Here is a 14631-nt window from a genome sequence, read left to right as displayed (position 1 = left end):
GCTGCCAATTTTTTAAATAATTTATTTTGAATGGAACTACTATAGGTTTGATTTTCTTTTGGATACTTAGGCAAAAATCAGTTTGATTCTACAACCTCTAGAATAACTTTAGACTATATGTTTGATATTGTTTTGGGTACATAGCCCAAAATTTGTATTTGCAAAATATATGAAATGTGTAGGTTGCATATGTGCTAATCAAGCTCACATATATAATAATAGGTTGAGCCATGAGCACTAACCTAGGACCCTGGGATTTATCCACAGATCTATCTGTGTTTAAATGATTGAAAATGCATAAATGATGCATTAAATTGTGTTATGCCAATGTTGCATCTTTCGTAATAATCATTTATGTCTTTCGATAACCCTGGGCTAAACTGCTTCCGTGCCTAGGCGGAGGCAGATAAGTCGCCGACTAGGCACCTTAGTCGGCAAAATTGGTACCTTTTAAGGTACCCATCTAGGAATTGCAAAGCCTAGGCAGACTAGTGGGGGCTTTTGACTAAATAGGCACTCCGTCGATGTGACATAGAGCAGAATTAATTGGTTGAGGTTTCTCTTGACTTGGTTACTGAATATATAAAGGAGAATTGTTCCAGCACCATTTTGTAGGATTTTTTCTTCATATGCTGATGCCGCACACTGGAGTTTTACTTGAAGGTTTTGTGGAATATGCAGGTAAGAGAGCATGCAACAACTATTCTTGCAGGCTTAATGAAAGGTGGTGATGAAGATCTAAGAATAGATTTTCGCAATAAAGCATTCAAAGAGGCACTTTCTCTTTACAAGAAACGAAGGCTGAGGTTCTATGCTTAATTCTGGAATTTTATATTTAAAATGGTCTACCATCACCCAACATAAATTTGTTCTATTAGAATAAATGGTTAAGTTTTATCATTACAGAAATTAGGATTTCGATGTTCCAGCAGCTTCGATGCATGGTTCTGTCTTGGCTCTGGTGGCGTCAGTCTTAACTTTGTGTGCTCCCGTAGCAACTTTTTTCCTAAGAACGAGAGAATATCCTGGCTTATTCAATCTGCTGAGGGTTACTGACATGCCCTGGCAACTTATTTCTCCATAAATGACAGGGAATCACATCTTATTCTTGTCATATTCAACTCCCTTTTATTGTACAATAATAGTAGTGCCATCTAGTTGGGGTCTCCATCATCAAATTGAGGGTGTATAGTTGGTTTCTCCAACAGAATTGTCTTCATTAATAGTTCATGCTGAATTAATATCACAGCTAAATGAGGTCTTGAATGGCTTTGGGTTGCTTGCACAATTGTGGTTTCCTCCATGTTTGTGACTAAGAAATGGTGTATAAGGGACAATATTTCATTGAGTTCATTCTTTTCATTGTGTGAAGATCAAATTGTGCAAAATTGGTTCTAAGCAGGTTACACAGAGTGGTAGTTAGACACACTGAGAGTAATTAATGTCTCCTTTTTTATGAAACTATATAGTTTTAAGGTTGTAGTCTGAATTTGGGAAAAAGATTGGTGCATCATAGGATAAATCTTCGACTCCTTTATTAGTATATTTTGTGCCTTGTGGATTTTGTCAGCATGGTAAAACAATATAAAGAAAAAGGCAGAAAAATCTTCAATGCGATGTTCTCTGTAAATCAAATGATGTTTTAGCAATATTGTTATCCATAAGATATGGGCTATCTATTCTCGTTTCATCTAATGAGTTTCATGTCAATACTTATTGATACTCGTTTGATGCTTGGTTAGTAATTAGTTCTTTTTATACTAGATGCATAATCATGATGATTGATGCTTAATTAGGTACAAATAACTTTTAATTGATATGGCACACTGCTTGATCCTCCTAGAGAGCATTTTATTTTAATTTCCTTTCAAATGTGTTGCTGCAGCTGGCTTCTTGACATTGTCACCTTATTAGCTCAATTTATTGGAGAACAGTCACCAATAAAATCAACAGTGACAAAAGGAAGAACCCATGCAGACACTTGGATCATACAAACGGATTCTTTCACTGAAGAACAACTTGAGGTGAGCAATTTTATTCTTTTCACTGAAGAGGAACTTGCGGTGATCAATTTTATTGTTTCATTGAAGAGCAATTTGAGGTGAGCAACTTTATCTCATGAATGTTGTTCACTGAATTTACTAAACTGCTCTCAGTCAGTGATTGCGAACTACCATTTCGTAATTGGAGTCACTAAAACACACATAATGGCTGCTTATACGCTTCTAATACAATTATAATGGTAGTCATTATGGGTGTTGGGCAAATGATTGAAGCCAACAATAGTCATTCGCACGTAGCTGTTGATCCTATGTAAATATGGTCGGATTAGTATTAGACTATCCCTTCCATCATTCATTTTTCCTAGTTTGTTTTTCAACCGAAAAGGAAAGGCGAATTGTTTTTGGATTTTTTGCACCTTATTTTTCAAGGATTACTGTTTTCTTATCCAATTGTTGTTTGTATATGTGCAGATCCTGGCTCATACATCATCTTCCTCTTCATATTTTGCTTGATTTTGTATTATTTAATTCAAATATGGGAAAACAAGACATGGTATAGGTTTTGTTAGAAAAAAAATGACTTATTATAATCAATAAAATCTGTATACAGAAAAAGCATTTGTTTGTGCTCTCCCTTTATCTTTTGCTCGTAGGATTTTATTGTAAACTTTATCCTAGTTGTCCTAAACAATGGGATCCATGAGATCATCTGATAGGTCCCACAAGACACCATCTGAATTAAAGACTCCATTGCCTTTTCTAGCACCGGTGGCCCCTCCATTGCTACATTGTGCATCTTCGCCATCTTCATCCTCACCGTTTAATGGCAGAATTTCTCCTTGTTGATCACCACCTGTGCATGCGATCCCAGTGCACATGCTTTGGCTCCAAGGTGAGTGTAACGCCCCCAAAATTTAAACCTTAATTATTGTTCAAATATTGAAATTTCACTACAAGAAACCTGTGGATTAGCGACGACCTAAATCCGTCTATAATCCGACGCTAATCCATCGCTAAACAGTTTAGCGACAGATTAGCATCAGATTAGAGACAGATAGATTTCATCGCAAAATTTTTAACACTAAGTAGCGACAGAACTTATTCGTCGCTATTTTCGTCACTAATTTGCGATGGATTAGCAACGAACATGATCCGTCGCAAGTCCTTTGCTATTTTAAATTAGCGATAGATAATATCCATCGCTAAATTTTAAAAAAAATATAAAAAAAATGCTCCCTATCGGCGTGTTCTCCGACAGGGAGCAATTTTTTTTGCACAGAACTGGCGTGGTCTCCGGCGCGTTCTCCGGCATGTTCTTTTGCACAGAATCGACATGTTCTCCGGTGTGGTCTTTTGCACAGAACCAACGCCTTCTCTAGCGTGGTCTTTTGCACAGAACTAGCACGTTATTTGGCGCATTCTCCCTGCCAACACGTTCTCCGATGTGGTCTTTTGCATAGAACCGACGCGTTCTTCGATGCGCTCTCCAACATCCTCCTGACCTAGTTCTCTGCTTTTTTGGCCCAACTCACCATTGCGGGGTCGTCTGCGACGCCCGCAATGCTTGTCCGTCGACCTGAAATCATAACCCCCAACAAAATCGTTATGCCAAAAACGGGAAACTATGCTCGAAAAAAAAACCCACTTACCGGACCAGAGAGGTTGGGCCGACCTCGTCCTCCAGCATCAGCGGGCGACTCTGACTCCTTCTCTTGCTTGCGTTCCTCCGCCATGAAGTCGTCCTCGTTTGAGAAGTCAAGGAGGCCCTCCGGTCCGGTAAGTGGAACGGTTTAAATCTCAGTCGGTTTAAATTTTGAAGGGGGGGGGGGGGGAATTTTTGCACCTCAGGTGGGACAATTTAAATAAAAAATTAGCAACAGAATTAGCGAGAGAATTGTTCCATCGCTAATTAGCGACAAATCAGCAACGAAACAATTCCCTTGCTAATTTCGTCGCTAATTAGCATTTTTTGCAGTGTTTTGGCGACAGAAAAATGTTGTCGCTAATCCATCGCTAATTAGCGACGGATTTAACGAGGGAGATATTTCCATCACTAATTTTGCAAATATTTCGAATGTTAGCGACAAATAGTTTTCTCTCGCTAATCCATCGCAAATTTGCGATGGAAAAAATTCATCGCAAATTTCCATCACTAATTAGCATTTTTCTTGTAGTGTTTTGAGATCAATTTTTTTTTTATAAGTAAATCAGATCTTATAATGCAAAAACGATTTTAAAAAAAAGGTGAAGACTTTGGGCGGGGTTACACTAAAGATAACAATCAAATCAGAATATACGAGATTTGTACATTTCAAACCACATACAATATAAGACTAAAATATGAAGAGTTTTAATTTCAATTCAAATCAGAGTATAAAAATAATAGTTCAGTCTCTACATGATCAAGTACTTAAAGCGAAAAGATCATGTCTACCAAGTTCGCAAGGTAAGAGTAAACCCTCAAGGATACAACTCGATCAATCCTTCACTCCAACTACTCATCATACTTTACTTGCACTATCTATCCCCAATAAAATGAGGTTAGACTCTCTAAAGTCTGGTAAAGCAACCCAAACTCAAACTTAAAGAAAATATATCAAACATTTAAAGGTAAATACATGACATATTATTCATCAATCATCAAGTGATAGACAAGAGAACAATATCCTATGAGTCATTCATTTCAAGCATTCGAACATAAAGCATTTAAAAATATTTCATCACTTAATATTATATTCAACCTTAACACACATAATAAAGCATAATCTATATGCATTCAAGTCATACACGTCATCACATAAATATATATGCATATAAGACATTCAAATCATTGCATCATTTTCATATGCATTCATAATTCTTATAAGCAATAGGTCAAATCATATTTGACCATTCGAGCGTGAAACACACACACATACCTTCTAAGTAATTTAGTTAGATATTCGTGATATACATCAATCATGATACATATGTGTGATATATTCACTCTGACAATCATAATGCAATCATTTACAATGAAACTATGTAGGTGTGATGTATCATTCACCTAATAAGTTAAAACTAGTTATTTATAGGCGTGATGTGTCATTCACCTATACGCTAACATAAATGTCAGAATCATAACATCATTTCAAGATCTAACATCAATAAAGATATGATTCTCACATATGAGTTCAGTATATAATCATGATACAACAAAAAAGTCAAATCTATAGATTCATAACTGTCTATCTCAATCAACTCAAAAGATTATCACAATTCATCATAACATTTCATTTAATCATATAAATATTTACAAGATCTATGCCGGATCGCGTGGTCTGAAAAATGTACAACCTCACAAAGAGTTACCGCTCTAGGCAGATGGTCTGCCTAGTCTTGGACAATGCACTTCCTCACAGGAATATACCGTATTCGTGTAGTACCCACTTTTAGACAATGCACTTCCTCAAAGAGACTTACTGCTCTAACTAAATTACCTGATCTGGTCATGCACACCCTCAGAGAGTTCTTTGGAAACAGTTTCTCAATGAGTACCATATTTAGTGAAAACTATTGAGATATATGCATCAATACAACTGACCACTCTCATGGTCGATAACGACCAACACAGGCACAAACATGTATATAATCAATATGCATCACATTATATATCACTTCATATGACACTTAAATCATAAAATCACAAATTTAACTAATAAGGTTTCATGAACCATAGTTCACTATTAAACTTAAACATTTATTGCACACATTTATAATTTCATATCATATGACATTTAAATCATATCATACAGAAGCATATGCATTTCATAACTTAAACCTTGAAGTATGTGTAAACAAAACATGAGTTCTATGCATGCATATGTGAACATGCACATTTCATAATACGAAGCAACTAAACCTCAACATACGTAACTCCTATATAGTTTGAGTTATGCACACAGGATTTAAGTCATATATGCATTGTTTCATCACATGAATCAATATGCAAAGCAAGCATTTCATGCATAATGTGTCTCACACATAGTATATATATACATATATTAATAGCAATCACACAAATCATGGTTCATTTATGAGAGTACGAGACGTATCAGTCAATGCATAACAGTATTTGTATAATCCTATCATGAACATGATTCTATCACTTATGCTTTCATGCATGATTACATAATTATTATTTCACGCTAGAATTCAACATGGTCATGTCAAACACATCAATTTTTGCAATATTTATTCACACAAATATATGCTCAAACATGTACCTACAACAAACACACTCCATATTTCACTATCTAAAATCATGATGAGCATGATCACCGAACTACAATAAAAAAATCACTTCTATTCTCATACATTCAAATCATGCTCAACATGATCACCGAACTACAATAACATCAGTCTTAAATATCCACAACTAAGTGGTGTGTGTGAGCAAGAAAGTGTTGCATACAATAAAAATAAATTTATTGGGTGATGCATTTACACCACATACTTACCACAAACATTTACCCGATTTGCATTTTGCATTGCATTGCATTGAATGCATATTGACTTATAATTGTTTTGATACTTAGCGTAAATATCATATTTTTAGTATATCCTGCACTCAAACCCGTTAAAAATATAGGCAACCATAACACCCCTAGATATTCATAACTACGTTCGGCGTATGCGCATAACTTGTATTTGCAATTAAGTAAAGTATTTAGCACAACAACATCATGCTAACGCAATTAGTGCATAAACATGCTTTTTACAAGTTTAGTTAAGAAAAATTTAATAATGTGAAGAACAATAAATCGAAACCCAAAAGACTGAGGGGTTTCAAAATTTGCTAAGACCGCCCAAGTAACGATGCACCGAACACTTGGTGCATGATCGAAAATGCCAAAAACTCTAAAAATATGAAATTCCCAAAAATCCAAAAAGATAAGGTTAACCATCAATAAATATTAACTACTTAGCAAAAAACACTGCATACACCAACATCTCCATCTCACTAAATTTGGTTACTGCAAAACATATATTAAATATTTTAAATATTACTTTTGATTAAAATAACCAAAATGCCCCTTGGTTAAAAATTAAGATTTCTAACTTGTTAAATTCATCTAGTAAATTTCAAAATTCAATGATATCACACAAATATTTTACAAAACTCTTAAAAATATGTTTTTGATCAAAAGTAATATAATTAATTGTTAAATATCTAAAATAATTTTAAAAATATCAATTTTACCCTTGTTAACCAGAAATGAGTAATTGAGCATTTAAACACCAATAAATAAGATTTAAATGATAAAAACACATTTCTAACTCAAAAATAAAAATAAATTATTTTATTCATTAATAATATCCAAAATTTATAGGTTTTACAGTGAGGCATCCCCGTCATAGTCGTAAGATGATCCAAAACACGACTGCATATGCTGGGGGAAAGCTGGTGGCTAGGCAATCCATCTGCACCTTCAGCTACAGCTCCCCAGAGTGTTGTTGAGTGGAGATCTTCGGTCTACCAAGGGTCGAAGTTGACCTGGTCCTGCATGGCACATGACAAACCAACTTTGATTTTTTGCACGGTATCATATTTATCATCTGGTTTGACAACAAGTTCCCATGATGAAGAATTTATGGGGTTTTTTGCAAGTGGCGGGATGGTGTCGTAAGCAGCAGCTGAGTGTAGAATCTGCCAATCTATCCGTTTCTTGGTGAGGAGGTGGAGTATTTCGTCTTTGAAGCAGCCAAGGGCTGCCTTAGCAAGGTGGGCCGCTTGTGGAGGGTCTAAGGTGGTGGCAATTGTTAGAAAAGTTTTAAAATATAAAATCCTTTTAAGTTTTGTTTCCCACCAAAAGTGCTTTAAAAATGTTTAGTCCCATATCTAAGAGAGAAAAGTTTTTCAAGTGGTTTAAATAGAGGGTTTGTTATCTATTCTTTACTTTGGTAAGCCTTGAGTCTTTAGGTGGCTTGCGGACGTTGCTGCACATCGTGCATCAACAGACGTGCCATTCGCACACACACGCGCGTGTGTGCACGTGTGTGCGCAAGGGTGCTTGAGACGCAATGTGGCATTTTGATGGCATACTTTGCACTTTGCACGCTCGCAGCGGTGCGAGGTGCATATGAGGCACACATGTTCATTTTGTCTTTTCGGTTTTGAGATGTCTGACAGTTTGAAAGGTTTTAATTGCATTTATATTGAGTTTATGGTGCATTGTGGCTGTTGGACGGTTTTGAAGACCTTTAATCTATAGTCAAAGGTGGGTGACCGTTCAAGGACCTTTTAAAATCGTCAGATTTATGGTAATAAATCTCATTTATCGCAAAACGTTTTGGCCTTACTAGAAGTCTATAAATCTTTTCGTTTTCTCATCTTTTGGGGTATACAAATTTCTTACTCTTGAGTTTTCTCCTTTCTTTCTTCCTGATTTGGCTTGCAGAGTTCAAGTGTGGGGAGAGGTCATCTATTCTTGTAAATCAGTGACTCTCTGAGGTTCAAGCCTATTTGTATCCTCGAAACTCAGTCGCAACAAACCCCTTTTCGCATCTTCAGAATTCTCGGAGTGGGGAGATTGAAGTTCTAAAGATAGCGATCTTAAGAACGTGCCTCTAGGCTTGAGCTCTCCATTTCCTTAAATCCTTTTTTTGTCACCTGTTTGACCTAAAAATTTTAGAACTTCAATATGGCCTCTGGTTTGACATCCAACTCCATCAATCTGCTTAGTTGTGACCTTGAAAAACTCGATCGATTTGATGGGTCAAACTTCAAGCGGTGACAATCAAAGAACTCTTTCCTATTGTCTGAGCTGCGTATCGACTATATCCTCAAAAAGGCATGTCTCACTGTTGTTGCTGGAGAAGTTGAGACAGAAGAACAACAAAAAGAGCGAGAGAAGTAGCATACTGACAACTACCAATGCAAAGGGCATATCCTGAACACTTTAGCTGATTCTCTCTTTGACTTGTATTCACCATTGGAGTCGGCTAGAAAGTTGTAAAATGCTCTCGAGATCAAGTACAATGCAGAAGATGCTGGTAACAAAAGGTTTATCGTAGATCAGTATGTTAATTTTTCTAATGTTGATGATTAGCCTATACTTGTTCAAATTCATGAGATGCAAATATTGTCCTATAAAATCAAAAGAGAAGGTATGTATCTTGATGATGACTTCCAAGTTGCTGTCATTATGGAGAAACTACTAGATTCCTGGAAAGAATATAGGAATCACCTAAAACATAAAAATGAGAAAATCACTTTAGATGGTCTTCTTAAGGACATCCAAATTGAGGAGGAAACTCATCTTCGTGAGAAAAAGAATTCAAGTCTTAAAGAGGGTTATCCTAAAGTGAATTTTGTTAGTAACAAGGGTGACAAAATCATGAAAACCCAAAAAATCAAAAAGAATTTCATGAAAGGGAAAAAGCCAACTGATAAAAAGAAAATAAGTTGCTATGTTTATGGTAAGTTTGGCCATTTTGCTAGAGAGTGCAGAGAAAGGAAGATGACTGGTCCTAAGCTAAATGAGTCAGAGGAGAGGCTTGTTGCTGTAATCTCTGAAACCTTCATGGTGGCAGCAAATAAGGACCGGTACCTGGATACTGGAAGCACTGTTCATGTGGCAAACGACATGAACTTGTTCAAGTCGTATGAAGTAGTGGGTGAGGGATGTAATCTCTTTATGGGAAACTCTTCCTCAACTAAAGTGCTAGAAAAAGGGAGTGTGAAAATTAATTTCACCTCCAGGAAAATTCTAACACTTGAGAATGTCCACTATACTCCAAAAGTTTGAAAAAAATTAATCTCTGCAGATTACTGTCAAGAAATGGTTTTAAGATTGTTATTGAGTCTGAGATTGTAACTGTGACCAAAGGAAAAATCTTTGTAGGAAAAGGGTTTGCCACTGGTGGTATGTTCAAGATGAGCATAAATGAAACTATTACTTCTGTTTATATGGTTGACTCCTATATTCTTTGGCATTCACGTTTAGGACATATAAATTCTTGTTGCATTCATAATATGAATAACTTTGGTCTTCCTCCTTGTCAAGTTAGAATAAAACATAATCATAAGTATGAGACATGCATTCAAACCAAGCTAACTAGACTCCCATTTCCCAGTGTAGAAAAGAATTATAAATTGCTTGAATTAGTGCATTCTGATGTGTGTACGATGGATAATGTTTTGAGTCATGGCGGCAATAGGTACTTTATTACCTTTATAGATGACTATTCAAAATTTTGTTATGTTTATTTGATTAAACATAAATCTGAAGCATTTTCAAAATTTCTCATTTATTTTACTGAAGTACAAAATAAATTTAAAACAAAGATTATACATTTAAGAACAAATAGAGGAGGTGAATACTTAGGTGAAGAATTTGATAAATTCTGTAGAGATAATGGTATTATCCATCAAACATCAACTCCTAGAACTCTTGAAGAAAATGAAGTAGCAGAAAGGAAAAACAAAAAACTTGTAGAAATGATGAATGCTATGCTTCTTAATACAGGTTTGCATTCCAACTTATGGGGAGAGGCTATACTTTCTGCTTGTTATATTATTAACCGAGTTCCTTATTCCAAATCTGAAAAATCACCTTATGAATTGTACTTTGGTAAGAAACCTAATCTTAGTTATTTCATGTTTGGGGTTGTTTAGCATATGTTAAAATTCCAGAAAATAAAAGAAAGAAGGTTGGACCTAAAACATTTAAATATGCATTTGTTGGGTATGCTGAACATAGTAAAGCATATAGATTTCTGGACATTGTTAATGATGTTATTGTAGAATCTAGAGATGCATCTATCATAGAACATAAAAATGCATTTGATTCTCTTCTTGATGACAATCATATTATAGTAGATGAACATCCTGTTAATGATATGATTGAATATTTTGATGATTGTACTGCTAAACCAGAAACTGAAGTTAGACACAATAGACGCATTAGAAAACCAACTAATTTTGGTTCTAACTTTTATACATTCCTAATTAAGAATGATCCTGTGTTCCTTCAAGAGACAATGTCTTCTCAAGATGGTGCCTTTTAGAGAGAAGCTGTAAATGATGAAATTGAATCAATTATGTCTAATAATGTTTGGAAATTAGTCAATTTACCTGTTGGTTGCAAAACTATTGGCTCCAAATGATTTTTCAAAAAGAAATTAAAAGCTGATGGTACAATCGATAAATTTAAAGCTCGTTTGGTTGCAAAAGGTTTTAAACAAAAAGAATGTATTGATTATTTTGATACTTTTGCTCCTGTAACCAGAATATCTACTATTAGAATTTTAATTACCATGGCTGCCATATATAAGCTTCAAATCCATCAAATGAACATGAAAACAATATTTTTGAATGAAGAATTAGATGAAGAGATATATATGGAGCAACCTAAAGGTTTTGTAGTGCTAGGACAAGAGCGTAAAGTTTGCAAACTTGAAAAATTCTTATATGGATTAAAGAAATCTCCTAAGCAATGACATGAAAAATTTGATAGCTCTCTGGTACATAATGGTTTTAAAATACATGATGTTGATAGGTGTGTTTACAGTAAAGTAGATTGTAACTCAATTATTATTATCTGTTTATATGTTGATGATATGCTTATTTTGGGTTTCAATAGTGAATGTATAAATTAAACAAAAAGATTTTTATCTTCCATATTTTGTATGAAAGATTTGGGTGTTACAGATGTTATTTTAGGAATCAAAATTATAAGAAATGATAATGGCTTTGCATTATGTCAATCACATTATATTGAGAAAATTCTTACAAAGTATTAAAATATTAATAGTTCACCGACATGCATGCCATATGATCCAAATATGAAATTGACTCCACATGTTGGTGCAAGTGTTCAACAATTAAAATATGCCAATGTTGTAGGTAGTCTTATGTATGCAATGAATTGCACAAGGCCTGATACTGCCTATGCAATGAGTAAAGTGTGTAGATATACTAATAATCCTGGTCATCAACATTGGAATACAATGAACAAGATTCTTAGATATCTTAAGTATACTTTAGACTACAAAATCCACTATACCGAGTTTCTTGCTATTATTGAAGGGTATAGTGATGCAAGTTGGAATACCAACTTTGAAGATTCCAAGTCTACGAGTGGTTGGGTTTTTACCTTTGGTGGAGTAGTTGCATGGGGGTCTAAGAAACAAACCTGTATAACTTATTCTATAATAGAATCTGAGTTTATTGCTTTGGCATAGGCTTGTAGAGAAGTTGAATGGCTTAAGAATATGCTAGTGGATATTCCACTAGGTGAGAAGCCTATACCTACTATTTCAATGTTTTATGATAGCCAATCAGCTATATGTAAAGCAGGTAATATGAAATACAATGGAAAGTCTAGACATATTAGTCTAAGACACAATTTTATAAGACAAATGATTAATGACAATATTATATCATTGAAATATGTGAAGTCATGTCAAAATTTGGCAGACCCATTTACGAAAGGCCTTTCTAGAAATGTCATCAATAAAACATCGAGGGGAATGAGAATTAAGCCAATTAAGTCATCACCTAAGGATACCCAACCTAGAGTGTTGAAGATCCCACATGCTTAGGTTCAATGGGAAACAAATTGGTGAATGACACATATTGAGCATATTTATGTGAACCCATTACTGATGTTTGCTTATGAGCTGTAACTAATGTGAGGGTTGAGCTAATAGCTCTTAATGAGTTTGTAGGCTTTAAGGCTAGGGTGTGTGTTACAGTACACCTAGACAAACTCACCTATGTGAGTGTAGAAGTGTGAGCCACTTCTTATGAGATTTGACAATTCTCTAGAGCACTCATGAATCTAGGGAAGCACAAGGTTCAAAATGTGCCAACATGAAATCCACACAATTGAACTTTTTGGAAACCTATGTATGATTGAAAACTCGTTAACAATATAAGGAGCTAAGTTCAAGGTAAGTCCACTTAGCACCTTGGTTAATTTAGGTTTTCTTTCAATAAGTGGGGGTTCAAGTCTTACAGACGCTCTCACTGATGCATAAGTTTCTATGCAAGCCAAGTACATTTTAAAACTAGTGGGGGATTGTTAGAAAAGTTTTAAAATATAAAATCCTTTTAAGTTTTGTTTCCCACCAAAAGTGTTTTGAAAATGTTTAGTCACATATCTAAGAGAGAAAAGTTTTCAAGTGGTTTAAATAGAAGGTTTGTTATCTATTCTTTACTTTGGTAAGCCTTGAGTTTTTAGGTGGCTTGCGGATGTTGTTGAGCATCGTGCAACAACGGACGCGTCGTTCGCTTGAGGCGCAATGTGGCATTTTGATTTTGCACTTTACACTTTGCACTTCGCAGCGGTGCAAGGTGCATATGAGGCACAAATGTCCATTTTGTCTTTTCGGTTTTGAGATGTCTCACAGTTTGAAAGGTTTTAATTGCATTTATATTGAGTTTATGGTGCATTGTGGCTGTTGGACGGTTTTGAAGGCCTTTAATCTACAGTCAAAGGTGGGTGACCGTTCAAGGACTTTTCAAATCGTCAGATTTATGACAATTAATCTCATTTATCGCAAAATGTTTTGGCCTTACTAGAAGTCTATAAATCTCTTCGTTTTCTCATCTTTTGAGGTATACAAATTTCTTACTCTCCAGTTTTCTCCTTTCTTTCTTCCTGATTTGGCTTGCAGAGTTCAAGTGTGGGGAGATGTCATCTATTCTTGCGAAGCAGTGACTCTGTGAGTTTCAAGCCTAATTGTATCTTGGGAACTCAGTCGCAACAAACCCATTTTCGCATCTTCGAAATTCCTGAAGTGGGGCGACTGAAGTTCTAAAGATAGCAATCTTAAGAACATGCCTCTAGGCTTGAGCTCTCCATTTTCTTAAATTCTTTTTTTGTCACCTCTTTGACCTAACAAGGCAATCTCAGCCATTAGTCGGGAGAAGGGCTTGTGAGTGATAGGGTCAATCCCCATACCAGATAGCTTCTTCTTAAGCTTGAGTTCCAATGGTTCTTGATGTCATTGTCTGTACGTCCGGGAAATTGAGCAGCTATCAAGGACCACCTGAAGGGCCAACCAAGTAAAAGTATTAAGGTACAGCAGATAAAAACACATTATTGCTTGGTCTGGTTGCTAGCGTAGGAATGCATACTAAGAACCAACAAGGAGATTAAAATGGCATTGGCCTGTAGCCGTTGGTAATGTTTTATGTTCTGTTATAGGTTTTTCAAGTCTTCAATTAGCCCTAACTTGCTTTTGGTGTTTCGAGTGCAAAGTTAAATAAAAAATCAAGTTTCCACTTAGATTGGAGCTTTATTTCCGTTGTTGGGAATGGAACAGATTTAGGGAACAAGTTGGCTTATATCCATTCTCAGTCGGACCCTTCCAGATTCTTAGACCAAGAGGAATTTTGGGCAAGGGCTTCTCTTTAACTGCCATCTGTCCATTGTAGCGGGTTATATTGGTTAGGTTGGGACATCCGTCCAGCCAAGCCCAGTGGACAGATGAAGTCCCAGACATGACTTGTTTCTTATTGGGGTCGGGTTTGGTAATTTATGGTGCTCGGGCATGAAACGTTGCCTGCTATCTGCCTGTCAGTTCAGTCGCCTTACTCTATGACCATGGCTTACACCTTGTGGCCAACATCCATCTG

General features: G+C 35.7%; 1 pseudogene; it reads right to left on the bottom strand.

The window, feature by feature from the left end:
- Positions 1 to 2686: 2686 nt before the first annotated feature.
- LOC149837596 (transcription factor MYB80-like) lies at positions 2687 to 14050 on the bottom strand (annotated as a pseudogene).
- Between the last annotated feature and the right edge of the window lie 581 nt (positions 14051 to 14631).

This window comes from Nuphar pumila, chromosome 5, assembly GCF_984573655.1.
Source record: "Nuphar pumila chromosome 5, dmNupPumi1.hap1.1, whole genome shotgun sequence".
In the NCBI taxonomy this organism is placed as follows: domain Eukaryota; kingdom Viridiplantae; phylum Streptophyta; class Magnoliopsida; order Nymphaeales; family Nymphaeaceae; genus Nuphar; species Nuphar pumila.
The sequence above is the reverse complement of the archived record's forward strand: the minus strand, read 5'-3'. Positions and strand labels throughout refer to the sequence as shown.